Below are 14,932 nucleotides of genomic sequence, written 5' to 3' on the forward strand. Positions count from 1 at the left end.
AGTATTGCCTACACTGACTGGCAGGGATTCTCCAGGCTTCCAGCCTGGGAGACAATCATAGCCTTTCCTGGAGATGCCATTGGGGATTGAACCTGGGACCTTCTGCATGTAAAGCAGTGCTCTAACACTGAGCTACTGCCCTTCCTCTGACATTGGGGCTTCCAGTTCTTGGAATGCAAAACCCTGGTTCACCCAGGCCAGTGCCTGAGGAGGATATCTCTGGGCCAGGGGGCGGAGTCCACCAAAAGTGTTGTCTGGGGACAGTGGGTTGTCATGAAATCCAAGGCAAAAGCTATCTCTTCCCCTTTGGCAGAGGTAAGGAGGAACCATTTTCAGCCTGAGGGCCTGTTGTTGTTATTATTATTATTATTATTATTATTATTATTATTATTATTATTATTATTATTATTATTACTACTGACACTTTTCTGGGTGTCAGAGGCAAAAATAGGCAAAGCAGTAAGTGTGCCTTTAACCTTTGTTAATAAGACCATACTCCAGCTGTGCAAATTTAGGGGTTTCTTTCTACAGCCCCTGTCTTTTTCTCCTCCTTCTGAGAATGCAAAAGGGACAATCAGAGTTCAAGGAAGTGAGAGGAGTGGCTTGGGAAGGAGGGACATGGCTTGGGGTGAGTCCTGAGGGCCAGATAGAGAAACTTGGAGGGCCACATTCAGAGTCTGAGGTTCTCCACTCATGACCTAAGGCTGACAACTATGGATTTTTTTTTGGGGGGGGGTGGACAGAGAGAGAAAAGAATGAAGGGTGGAGGTAAGGAACTTGGCCTCACTCTTCTGGTAAAGAGCCCAAAAGCATCAACAAAACAAAATGAACCAGCCTGGCCAGTTTCTTCCCTAGCCAGTTGGCAACCAGTCTTGGCATTCACCTTCCACTCTTGTTATCCATTCTTCCCCTAACACTGCCAAGCTCCTTTTCTCTCAGAGATGGGAAACCTGTGGCCCTCCAGATGTTTGGGGTCTACAACTCCCATCAGCCCCAGCCAATGTGGCCAACATTTAGGGGAATGTGGGAATCGCCTTCCATGAACATCTGGGGGACCCAGAGTTGAAGAACTTTATGCTCAGGCAGATATCACCAACCAGGTACCCTCCAAACATTCTGGACAATAGCTGTCATCAGACTCCAGCATATATGAGAGTTATGGTGTGTCATTTCCAGTTACAGAGAGACCCTGAGACAGAACCATAATTTTGACTAGGGCCACTAACTTGTATCCAGATACTCAGAATAGACCCATTAAAATGGATAGATCTAGGATCTGCTCTGTGTATGCCTAGGATTCAACACAGCCCATAATCTCCCAAATATTATCAAACCAAATTTGAACGAAAGCTTGTTTTTCTCTCATTCTCTTGCTCTCACTCTTGCTCTTTCTGATACACACATACACAGAGAGTTCCTGGAAATCTGCATTTATTTATGTGGTTTAAAAGAAGAAAGTCTGCTCAGGTTTTATGTACATGTGCTGGCCCTCACTGCTGGATAAAGAACTTGTTTCTGCCCAACTCTTTAATGCATAAATTGAAGCGATATATAAGCAAGGTACAGCAGGTGAATCGCACAGCTAAGCAAGAACTGACACTTTGATCCAACAAGTGCCATTCCCCCTGCCTCATGCCTTTGAAGAGTGGGGTGAACATAGGCCTTAGCATGGAGAACAACAGGCATCCCTGCACTGGGAAAGCAAACAGACGTTTCTGCAAGTGGGCCGGGCCTGTGAGGTTTGTGCAAGTCAGAGCTGGCATCTCTTGTGTCCTTGGAGATAGATCTGACTTACTCTCAGGCACTTCACCCAGATGAGGTTCCTTACTGACCAGAGGAGCTGGCAGCAGCCCCATAACAGCTGCCTGATGAGACTTGTCCAGTATCACAGGGGGCTGGACACATCTCTGACAACCCACTGGAACTGCCCCCGTGTTCCAGCTCCGGATTCCCTTGATTACTGACCCTCTGAGTCACCTCCAACATTTTTTGAGGCCCCAATTTCTCCCCCCTCATCTCTCCCCTGGGCCATCTTGCTCCAACTCCCTGATCCCTTCCCCCACCTTTTGGGATGTGCCCATCCCCTCCATGACATCTCCATGGGGATCGTGACAGTATGTGTCTTCCTGAGAGTAAATGCAGACTCTGCTGTCATGGAGCGCACCAGCTTGCCACCTCTCATGTGGATCAAGGTGCCATTGTCCATCCAGAAGATAAAATGCACAAAACTGCCTTGACTTGGGTCAGAACTTGCTTCATCTAGCTGAGTAATGCCTACTCTGATTGGCAGCAGCAACAAATCCATTTACCAAGCTCAACAAATCCATTTACCAAAACAACAACAACACACTAACCCTGACTTTTTGCTATTAGGACAGTGATAGGAGAAAGTGGGGTCAATGAATGACTGATATATACACTGCACAAAGAAATCAGGGGTAACATTCATTGATGTGTAACCGCCCAGTAGACAAATCAGCACAAAAGCTCGGTAAAGACCAAACACTGTCTAACATCCACATAAAGCTTTGTGCAAGCAAATCAGGCCGAACACCATTTACTTGAACCTTGTGCATTAGCGTGTTTGAAAACCACATCATTCTAACCCCTTCTTCTCAAGAAAATGGAAGCAAAGAGCAAATTTTTGAAACCATGGCTTTCAAAAGCACTCAGTTCTTCTCCATTACTCTGCTTTAAGGTGAAGCTGAGTGCCCAATGGGAGGGCTGCCACTTTCCTGCCTCCCATCATGGATGGGGAAATGCTGCTGGGTGGGAGGGACCTTTCAGTCCAATCCAGTAAGGCTCCCCTTTTGTGTTCTTAGTTGGCTGGTGAGAAATGCATAAACAGACATCAATTCCTTATGTGCCTGTAGGCATATCCTCATACACTAAGCGCTAAGAAAAGCCTGATGGATTGTGCCATTGCTGCCTTCTGCAGGAGCGGATTTCGTAGTTTTAACTTCATGCACTGCTCCCTTTGGTCTGTCCTGAATCTTCCAACCTCCGGCTTCACCAGTTCTAGTGCTGAGAGAGGAAAAGACTCCTCCCCTTTCTCCATGCCGTGCATAATTTTATATATTTCTATCATGTGGCATTTTCCCCACCTTGGGATAAGGAAAGACCTCTGAGCCCTGTCAAAATCTAGAGACCACATTTGACCTCTCCAGTCCCTCAGCATAGAGCAAAGGGTCCCAGCACATTTTCTACTATCAAATCATCCAAACAGCCTCAAACTTTGATGTAAGGTTTTTGTGTTTTGTTTTTAGATTGATTGATTGATTGATTGATTGATTGATTCATTCATTCATTCATTCATTTTAAAAAACACCTCCCTTCTGAATTATCAGGGGGAAGGAAGTACAGTGGTACTTCGGGTTAAGTACTTAATTCGTTCTGGAGGTCTGTTCTTAACCTGAAACTGTTCTTAACCTGAAGCACCACTTTAGCTAATGGGGCCTCCCACTGCCGCCACCGCGCGATTTCTGTTCTCATCCTGAAGCAAAGTTCTTAACCCGAGGTACTATTTCTGGGTTAGCGGAGTGTGTAACCTGAAGTGTATGTAACCCGAGATACCACTGTATTCCAAAACTCTTGGTCCTGCTTGTGGGTTTCCCACAGATATTTGGCTGTGAGAATATGATGCTGGTCTAGATGAGAGATTGGCCTGTGGATTTTGGGGATTTCCCAAATTTTAGCACAATGCTCTGAATAAAGGGCTAAAGAATCCTGGCACATTGAAATCAATGGCCATGACTAACTTAAGTCTATTAATTTCAATGGGCCTACTCTGGGTAAAATTTAGTTGGAGTACAACCCAGTCTCTATACTTTAGACACACACAGAGTTGCAGAACATCACACTTTTGAGTTCCAAAACCAGTATTCAAAGTTCAGAATTGACATTTGCTACTGAAATTCCATGGTTTTGGTTAAATTGAAGAAAACTGGTATATTAAAAGCACACTCAATCATTTTTCAAATCTCCTATCCAATCCTGTCAAATACTGACGGATACTGCATGTCACCTATCAAACAATGATGGCTTCGCATCAGATTCTGTCAGATACTGCTGCTACTGCACACTGAGCCATCAAATGTGATCAAAAATTGGCAAAGTCTCACTGAGATCTTATTTCTGCTAATTTCCATGTTGACACAGATAGGCTCGGCTGCAGGTCCATTTATCTCTCACACACTCCCAGAGCTAGACAAAACACCTAACTAGCAACAGGTGAACATGTCAATTTCAGTGTCCCTAAATCAACTTCAGGACTTGTTTTCCCAGTCTTAAATGTAGTTATCCACATTTTTACATTAGTTTTTGGATTTATTTTTTTAACATCCTCGGGAAAATCCATCAGCATTTTAACATGAATTTCTCTGAATAGATACATTTTGCAAAGCTGTTTCCCCTAATAGAATGCATTTTTTTAAAAATAACAATAATGCGTTTTTGTGTGTTATTTCCACACACACACACACACACACACATACACACACACACACACACACACACACATGGTTTTTGTGGACGCGGGTGGCGCTGTGGGTAAAACCTCAGTGCCTAGGACTTGCTGACCGTAAGGTCGGCGGTTCGAATCCCCGCGGCGGGGTGAGCTCCCGTCGTTCGGTCCCAGCTCCTGCCCACCTAGCAGTTCGAAAGCACCCTTAAGTGCAAGTAGATAAATAGGTACCGCTTTATAGCGGGAAGGTAAACGGCATTTCCATGTGCTGCGCTGATGCTGGCTCGCCTGAGCAGCTTCGTCACACTGGCCACGTGACCCGGAAGTGTCTTCGGACGGCGCCGGCTCACAGCCTCTAGAGCGAGATGAGCGCCGCAACCCCAGAGTCGGACACGACTGGCCCGTACGGGCAGGGGTACCTTTACCTTTTTTTTACATGCTACTTGGCTGGAGAATTGCATTGCAAAACTTAACTTTAAAGGATGGCTATGTGCTCACTTGTTGTTTCAGAAAGTGTAGATTATGCAAGTTTGCCTTTAAATGTAAACTGAATAAAAATTCTTCCCTTTCCCTATCTCTCCCAAATGTGTGTGTGTGTGTGATTGTAAAGGAAGGAAACTGTCTATTGTCCCTGCCACTCTGGTTCCAGATGCTCACCCTGTTTTGTCACTGTCCAGAGTTGTCTGCTTACCTAAAACATACCAGGTCTGGAGCCCCCCCCTTCCCACCCCCAACTATTAAGTTGTTCCATACACTTTACAATGGCCATAACCTTTTTGACTGTCAGGCTTCGCTACAAGTTAACCATTGCAATAATCAGGTACTTAGCGTTCAGGATAACAAGCTAAGATTTGTGACTTATTAGCAGTAAAAAGTGGGGGTGGGGGGAGAGTGCTCACTACTTGTTCCATTTAAGGGTTTTGTTTTGTTTTGTTTAAAGTCATTTAAAATGTTTGATGCAAACCAGGAATTTCATATGGAGTCACTTTATTCTGATATTTTGCCGCTGCACAAAGCATGTTGGACTGTTTGTTTTGATTTGTGATGTTAAATAAAGCCTTTCCAAATAAAGGTAAGAAAGGAATAGAACGCAAAACTGAGCAGGGACAGAATACAGCTCTTTCTCTTCATTCCTAGTCCTCATGGCCGTTAAGATATACATGAAAATTAAATCTCAGAAACCCGAGTCAGAACACTGATCCATCTAGTTTAGTATTGCCTTGTCCCACCGGCAGTAGTTCTCTAGGTTTTCAGTTGCGGTGTCTTTCGTTTGTAAAATCATTATCTAAAATTATGCCAAAGAAGGGACCTTGAGCACTTTGGCCCCTAGACACATTTAGCTGATGTGAGATATTTTGAAGAAGAGCCATTTGCCAAGTATTGGAATACCAACAGTCCCGATTATTGAAATCAAAAGTCTTCCAAAACTTAGCAATTGCAGCCCAGGCCACTATCAAAAGATGAGAGGTCAGTTCTTGTTCTTCGGGCTTTGATCCATATCTACCAAAAAAAATTCTTCTTCTTCTTCTTCTTCTTCTTCTTCATAATAATAATAATAATAATAATAATAATAATAATAATAATCTATTTATATGATTTTAATAGATTTTATATATCACATTGTTTTAATTCTAACAATGTTTAATTGTTTTTAAATGATTCTCCCCCCTACGTTTTTAGCTGTTCTTGATTTTATCTGTAAGTTGTTTTGAGTCCCGCCAGGGGAAAGGGTAGGGTATAAATATATAACAACAACAACAACAACAACAACAACAACAACAACAACAACAGGGATTGAACCTGGGATCTTCTGTATAATAGGCAGATGTTCTACCATTGAGCTATGGCCATTCCTAACGTGATGGGGCATTTCAGCCCAGACCTAAGATTTAAGGACAGTGTGAATGGGTGTGGGTGTGTAAAGGACAGCATTAGGGGGGGAAACAGAATTTGGAAGTGTGTTGAAGTGTGGTAACACTATTCTTGCCTGCAGGATGGCGCAAATAACAGAGCCCTGCAACCGGTTGCACACCAAAGTGGCAGCTGAAGCTCCCACAGTGCACCAATGGCTGTCTCCCTAGCAGCCAAGAACAGAACAAGGCAATGTGTGACGTGCCTAGTGCATCTGATTCTGCCTTAAAGGAAGAGAAAACCGGTTTGCCTGCTGCTGAAACAAACGTACCAAAAAAAAAGGTACTTTAAAAGATGCAACAGTGTACGACACATCTCTCCCAGGGTTAGAGAGGATGCTTCAGTGAAGTAGACATCTTCACATTTGTTCTAACCACCACGCCAAGAGGCAGCCACAGATGTCCACTACATGATCAGGTTAAAAATGTCTTGGTGATGGAGAAGCGATGACAGCAAATGGTTCATGGTGCACTGCGGTTTTGAATGCTCTAGAGAGCACTGTGGTGGGACCTGCCTAAAGGGTGAGGATTTGTGGTGTAAGGATGCTCAAGAAAATGGATGGGTTTTATTGTGGAAAGGGACAGAAAAAGAGTTCCACACACCACTCACCCTCTGCCAGAAGAATTTAAAGCCCACAGAATAATTTAAAGGGACATAAAGGCATCCCTCCACTGCACTTTACAACAAAAACTATGGATAGGAGACAACTGATTATTATTTGAGATATATGTACATCTATATAAAATATTTCTGTATGCAGACGATACACCAAAATCATGGGTTGTATCCATTATTAATCTGCCTGAGCTAGCCTACTGAAATTATTAAACAGGACTAAGTGGGTGCCCACCTCGAGTAAAACTTAGCTGGAGACCATCCATTGTGCATAGAAAATGAGGATTTTGCCACCTGTATTTTCTGCCTAATTTATTGTGCTTTTTCTAGCAGTGAGGGCTGGTTGCAATGGACACTCTAGACCATCCACATCTACATTTAAAACAGGATCATGCCTTACAGGCGTCCCACACAAAGAATACTGGGAACTGTTAAGAGTGCTCAGAGTTGTTGGAGACCCCCTCTTCTTCTCACAGAACTGCAATTTTCAGTGTTCCCTGGGCAGAGGGCTTGACTGTTAAACTACTCCTAAAGTCAGGTTTGAGTGGAAATGTCCTCAACCTTCTTCTAGTGCTTTCACTTGCAACTGTCCAGAGGGCGCACCCCCCCTTCAGCCCATACTTTGCCTCCACCCCCTTGAGTTGGCTGACATCTGTCCTTGAACTCTTATAATGCATCCTGTTTGACTGGATGGAGGATGGAGAGGGGTGAATTGAGTGTGTGTAGAATCTAGTCCACTGTAAAAATGGAAGAATTTACTTTTGTTTCTCTGCCTCCTTTTTGTCCTTCATTCCGCCCACAATTGGCATGTGCCCCCCCCCCCCGAAGGTTGCCTAGATGGGAATGCATCCCTTGATCTGAAAAAGGTTCCTCACCCCTAGCATATCCTCCAATGTTTCTCCAATGAAAATAGGGGTGTCTCATTCCATAACATTTTTATTTTTTTTTAGTATTTATACCCCACACATCTCACTGGGTTGCCCCAGCCACTCTGGGCAGCTTCCAACATATATAAAAACCTAATATAACATTTAACATTTAAAAACTTCCCTATACAGAATTGCCCTTGGATGGCTCGGGGGTCAGATAACTACATACCCTCCAACATTTCTCCAATGAAAATAGGGACATCCTAAGGGAAAGTGGGACATTCCGGGATCAAGTCAGAAACCGGGACGGTTTCTCTAAATCGGGGGTGTCCCTGGAAAATGGGGACACTTGGAGGGTCTGCCCTAGCATAATAGATAGAGAGAAGAAAGGAGGTGTCATCTCTCTGGAGAACAACCTCCAGTCAAGGGCCAACAGTTCCCGGCCATTCTTTTAAAGCCTGATCTCCATTGCTCCAGAAAGGGAGGGCCAAGCGAAAACAATTTGTGTGTGTGTGTGTGTGTGTGTGTGTGTGTGTGTGTAAAAATGAGCTTAGTAAGCAACAGCTATCTTCATAACAGTTAATAAAGGGAGGCCTTTAAGCACTAAGTAGGAAATTATACCTACTGTCTCTCTGCTAGGTTAAAGCTTTGGCTCCTTTAATTATGTATGCCCTATTTTTATTTAACGGGTGTTGTGTGGGGAGGGGGAGGGGGAGGGGGCGGTGGAGAATAATCAAAGCCGACTCTTCTCGAGGTTGCTCCTAGGGCAGATGCAAAATGAACTGGGCAAGCAAAATGATGCACCATAATCAAGTGAAAATGCTCAGATAATGGCACCTGAACATCACACTCAGATAACGAAAATATGTGCCCCTGGCCATCCAGAGTTACTGCCCATGCTACTGTCGGGAGAAGATGTGAAATACCAAAACCACTTCATTTTAAATGCCGGGTGCCTCTCCCCACCCTAAAATATATTAAATGGCTACGCAAGGATCACAGCATTAGTCATACTCAGAGCAGACCCACTGAAATTGATAAGCATGACTGGCTTAGGTTCACTGATTTTAATGGGTCTACTCTGAGCAGGTTAGTTGGCTGCAAGCCCATGACTGCAGATGAGATCTGATTCTTATGCTGTGATAGTGACCTGATGACCATCCACTCCTGGCTTTCTTCTGTTTAAGATTGGGGCCCAATGAATGGAGGATTTGCTTCAGGGTGGATGGAGAGGGGGAGAGTTTTGATTTGATTTGCATTTAAAGGCAAACCTCATTGATTCTAACTTTCCAGAATAATAAGTGGACTGAAAGGCAGCCATCCTTTGAAATCCACACTCCTCTGAAATCCACACTCCTCTGAAATTGCAAATGTTAAGGCAAAGTATATATCAAAACACACACATCATTGATAATGGATAAAGGAAAACTACTTTGCAGAAATGTTTGTATTAGTCAAAATGGCATTCAAACCAGGAAAAAGAACTTGTAAAATGCCATTGAATTTTCAAGCAGACTTTTAAAAAAAGGATTCTCAAACTGTGATGGAAAGGTGAAGAACTGGGAGGATAACTGGAAAATTATGAAACTGAGAGAAACCAAAATTGACAATTTTTCCAGTTCTAGGGACAGGGTGGCCATATGTCCTAAGTTACAAGGGGCAGCCCTCTGTTTGAAGGGCTGTCTGGTCCAAGTCCTTTATAAGAGATAAAAACACCTAAGAGGGGAGAGCATCAGGGACCTTTGAAGTCACCCCTCAGGAGTGAGCACCTGGACAGCAGACTGAACAAGCACATAGGCTACTTGGTCACAACCTTCCCCCAAAAGGTGAGATGTACTGCCTTTCTATTTAAATCACACTCCTTCTTTCCAAATGTCTATATCTACCTATAAATGGGCATATGCAAATATTACACAATATTACACAATAATGCAAATTGGTGTCCTTTTTTAAAAAAAACCTCTGTTATCTGGTGATACACAGCAGTCCACTCCCTTCCTTGAAATGTTCAAGATCCAGCTGCAATCAACAAAATTGCTAGTCCTTTTATAGCAATGGTGTAGCAGTGCTGGGCTGTAGGATTTCAAAGACCTGTTAGGCATTGGAATATGTGTCGTGTGTTGGTGGGCGGGGTGTGGCCATCACCTACCCCTCCCCTTTTTGGGTATTCTGTTAAAGGAATCCAGCGGTCATGGATCCTGTCCGATGCCCTGCTGGTGGCCATGGCACGACCCCCGGTGACATCAGGGGAAGCTTCCAGTTGTATTTGCATCAACAAGCTCCTCCCACTGGTTGTTAACCTTATAAAAAGGTTAACAACCTTGCTGTGCAGGGTGGGGTCAAATGTAGGTTGTTTGGCCGAGAATGTTATTTCTATTTCAATCATTGCAAATTATCGACAAGATGGACTGTTTCAAGAAGTGGCAAAGAGATATATCTAGATTTGTCTGGCAGGGCAAAAAGCCCAGAATAAAATTTAAGATACTTACTGATGCTAAAGACAGAGGAGGGTTTGCCCTGCCAGACCTTAAACTTTATTACAAGTCAGCAGCTTTTTGCTTGCTGAAGGAATGGCTACTTCTTGAGAACACAGATGTTTTGGATCTTGAAGGGTATGACAACATATTTGGGTGGCATGCATATTTGTGGTATGGCAAGGTAAAAGCACATAAGGCATTTAAAAACCATATTGTTAGGAAAGCACTGTTTAATGTCTGGATAAGGTACAAAGACTTTTTGGAGAGTAAAACCCCAAGGTGGCTATCACCTATGGAAGCGAAAGCTTTGAAAAAACTTAACATGGAGGCCAAATGGCCAAAATATTGGGAAATTTTAGAACAGGAAAGTGACAAATTGAAACTGCAGAGTTATGACAAACTTAAAGAGAAGGTGCGAGACTGGTTACATTATTTTCAAATAAGAGAGGTTTATAACTTGGATAAAAAAAATTGGTTTCCAGGTGGAAAAATCAAAGTTAGAAACAGAATTGTTAGAACCCAATGCTAAGATATTATCAAGAATGTACAATCTGCTGCTGAAATGGAATACCAAGGAAGAAACGGTAAAATCTGCAATGATAAAATGGGCACAGGATATAGGATACAATATTATGTTTGCTGACTGGGAGAAGTTGTGGACCACCGGGATTAAATTCACGGCATGTAATGCCTTAAGAGAGAATATTATGAAAATGATGTATAGGTGGTACATGACTCCAGTCAAGCTTGCAAAAATATATCATTTGCCCGATAATAAATGCTGGAAATGTAAAGAAACTGAAGGCACATTCTTTCACCTTTGGTGGACGTGCCCAAGGATTAAGGCTTTCTGGGAAATGATCTATAATGAAATGAAATAGGTATTTAAATATACCTTTCTGAAGAAACCAGAGGCTTTTCTCCTGGGCATAGTTGGTGTTAAAGAAGGATAGAACTTTCTTTATGTACGCTACAGCAGCAGCAAGAATTCTCATTGCAAAGCACTGGAAGACACAAGATCTACCCACCCTGGAAGAATGACAAATGCAACTAATAGACTACATGGAAATGGCGGAAATGACTAGCAAAATTTGAGACCAGGGAGAAGAGCTCGTGGAAGAAGATTGGAGGAAATTTAAAACTTATTTACAGAAACACTGTAAAATTTTTGAATGCTGATGACGTTGAAATGAACTGAAGGGGTTCTAGCAACAAGGTAAAATGTAAGATGGGATTGATAATAGATAAGCTAAATTGAATATGAATTTGCTGAACCAAATTTTTAAAAAGGGATACAAAAAAGGGAGGCGTGAGGAAGTCAGGAAAATAAGTTAACTAAAGATGAGAAATTAAAAAAGAGGGAGTTTTGTTTTCTATTATATGTATTTTTTCTTTTTCTTTTTTGTGCTTAATGTTTGTATTTTTGTATTTTGTGATTTTGTATTTTTCTGTTTTTGCATTTTTCTGAACTTTTCTGTTGATAAAACTTAATAAAATATTATAAAAAACAAAAACAAATGTAGGTTGTTTGATCCAGTGCCTAAGCCAATACCACTCACATGGTGTAACCAATAAAGCTGTGGCCTTCTTTAGCCCATTAACCTAAAATAGATGTGTCCTTGTGTCTTATTTTACCACTATACAGGTGCAGGGTCCTCAACTCAACTTTTTGTAGGAAGGTCTCTGTCTCCAGCATCCTAGAGCACGAAAGTGGAGCTTTTTAGCCACTGAGAGACCTCCCTTCACTTCATGCTGATTGGAGAGAATCAGAGTGAAAGAAGGTGAGTCAGCCACAGAGGATTGGCTCCTAGGGTCACTCTGGAGAAGATGAACAGGAAGAACACCAAGTTGTTGTTGTTCTATCTGCTCCCAAGCCAAGCATTTAAGAACACAGTACTGAAAACATAAGGTGCTTCAGTTTCAAGAGAACAGTGTACAAGTTCTGTGACATTCACTAGAACTTCATGGAAAACACAAGTCACTCTGAAAGAAGGTACTGGAACATTCAAAATCATTTGCCCACATGTGCACAGAAAATATATTGAGCTGAAAGACAGCACATGGAGAACTGCTTGATTATTTCATTGCATCCATAATTGTATAACTTTAACAGGTTGTATGACATTGAAAGAGGTGTGGCTGTGACTATCACAAAGGGACCTTGCACTTCTGAATTTCCCATTACATTATTGGGCATTAGAAGGTCTTCTATTTTTAAACCAAATATGAAACACCACAATGAAATTAGCTTTAAGTATGTTTGGCTACATGTAATTTCATTCTGGCAGTTCAGCATTGATTCTTCAGTCCCCACTACCAACACCACTTAATTTGTGGTTAGAGGCTAATCTGTGATCCTCACACTGTTTCTGCTAGTGTACAAATGTCCGTGGCTATCAATGAGTTAAAGGATCTTGTCAAAACAGTCCCAGATTTTGGTGCCTCTACAATGTCACTATTTTGAGGGATCAGTTACAGATAGGTAGCCGTGTTGGTCTGCCATAGTCAAAATAAAAAAAATTCCTTCCAGTAGCACCTTAAAGACCAACTAAGTTAGTTCTTGGTATGAGCTTTCGTGTGCATGCACATATCTGAAGAAGTGTGCATGCACATGAAAGCTCATACCAAGAACTAACTTAGTTGGTCTTTAAGGTGCTACTGGAAGGAATTTTTTTTTATTTTGAGGGAGGGATTCAAACACCTACCAGAATATTAGGTTTGCATAGTAGATTAAAGTGCTCTGTTGCCCTAGCAAGACACACCCACTTTTAAGAAGAACTGGGATTTCAGTGGTTTGGAACGTGTCAGGGAAATGCATTGAAAAGCACAGAATGAATGGGAAGATATGCTGACAATTTAGGAACTGCCCCATATAATTGCCCCCAAACCAACAAAAAACTCTGTAAATACTAATTACATCTAACCTTGGCTTAAGCTTTCTGCAAGAAGATCAAGATGAATGTTCGATCAACAGGCCACCTGGAGGGCCACTTACTCAGAAGCAAGCCCTACAGGGTTCAGTAGGGCTAACTCCTAGGCCAATGTGCATAGGTTCACTACCATTGTGGATTAATAATCTGTGTGTGTGGAATTCAATCTGTTTGCAAAGCAGCCACAATTTCAAAAATCAGCACCTTTGTGGTACATCAAAAGGAAGCGTGCAATTACTTGCAATTCAATAAAGAAAAAGTGTTCCTAGTCTCTGGAAGGAAAGGGCTGTGTAATAATTTTCTTTGCATTCCCAGAGGCAGCAATACAATGGAATCACAGTAGCTGCAAGGCACACAGTCGAATGTACCCTTCCCAAGAGTGGAATTCCATTCACTCCAACGGCGTCCTCTCAGTTTGAGATCTCTTTCCTCTTTGTAACATAGATTAAAAGGCAGAGGGATTCCAAATAAATTGGAAGTGGGTAGGAAAAATCAGCCTTTAAATTTGAAATCTGCAGATCAAGAGGGAAACTACACCTTTTCCTTTTTGAAGGGGTTCTTGTAGTGCTCTTTACCTCTCTCTCGGGAGAACAAATCTAGCCTCAATTCCATGAGGACTTGAAACATCCTCAAGCACGAGAGCCTAAACTGGAGGAAATCCATTACTAGATGACTTGAATTTTTAAATGTTACTTTAAAGCAGCCAACACTACTGTTCTTTATGTTTTGCCTGTATACGTTTCCCTCCATAAGGCTAAACAGCAGCTTTCAGGGAGCCGTTAGATCAGGAAAGTGCTGTGGGGGTGAGGGAAAAGTTAGCCCTTGTCTTGCAGCACAACAGATCTAATAAAAAGCAACTGCTTTAGAGCAAAACAGAATGCATTTGGAAGATCCATGCCTGGACTGTCAATGTCACATCCGCTTTGAGATTATGTACAGACTTCCAAAGTGCATACCTCAATCTTAGCCCTCCTGCACGCAATGACTGTCAGCATAAAAATATGGAACGCTGCTGTATTGAATATTTTGTAAAAATGTCACTTTCCTAAAAATAAAAAAGGTCATTGGATCCGGGTTCCAGCCCACACTCCAGGCCAGGTGTCCAGGGGCAGTAGTGTGAGGGGGTGCCAGAGGGGCCATGGCCCTAGGCATGGATTTTTGAGGGGTGCAAAGCAGGTGCCCAGCGCTCCTCTCCTGGAGTAGAAGGAAGTAACACTTGTGGAGAGGAGCACTGGACCAGGGTGTGCTGGGGACACCAGCATGGGGGCACCTGGTTTATGCTGCCAAGTGCTGTCAGCTGGCCAGGCTGCCCCCCTGCCTGGTTCCCGTGTGGTACAGAGTTGCTCCGGCAGTATTGGCAGCAAGGGCTGGAGTGTCGCGGTGGGATCCTTCACCCTCCACAATCTGCATCCCATCCCCAATGCACACGTACACCCCCTCCCCGATGCACCTGCCTGCCCCCTCTGGTGTGTGCATGCATGCCTCTGCCATGTGTGCACCCACCTGGGCACCAGGAGCTCACACTATGCGGCTTCCTGTGTCTATACCACACTTTAAATAATAAAAAGCAGAATTCTGCAACTGGAAAAGTTGAATTACACAACCTCAGTATATTCTGCAACCTAGTGTGGCCTCTCTTATTCCATATAATATATCCTGCAGCTTCAC

At 42.8% G+C, this 14,932-nt stretch overlaps 1 protein-coding gene across 2 annotated transcripts in view; it reads right to left on the reverse strand.

Moving 5' to 3' along the window:
* The window catches only part of LMX1B (LIM homeobox transcription factor 1 beta), a 159,292-nt gene that overhangs the window by 104,599 nt on the left and 39,761 nt on the right, over nt 1-14,932 (reverse strand). The gene's annotated exons all lie outside the window — the stretch shown is intronic.

Source organism: Podarcis bocagei (assembly GCF_964188305.1).
Source record: "Podarcis bocagei genome assembly, chromosome: Z".
In the NCBI taxonomy this organism is placed as follows: domain Eukaryota; kingdom Metazoa; phylum Chordata; class Lepidosauria; order Squamata; family Lacertidae; genus Podarcis; species Podarcis bocagei.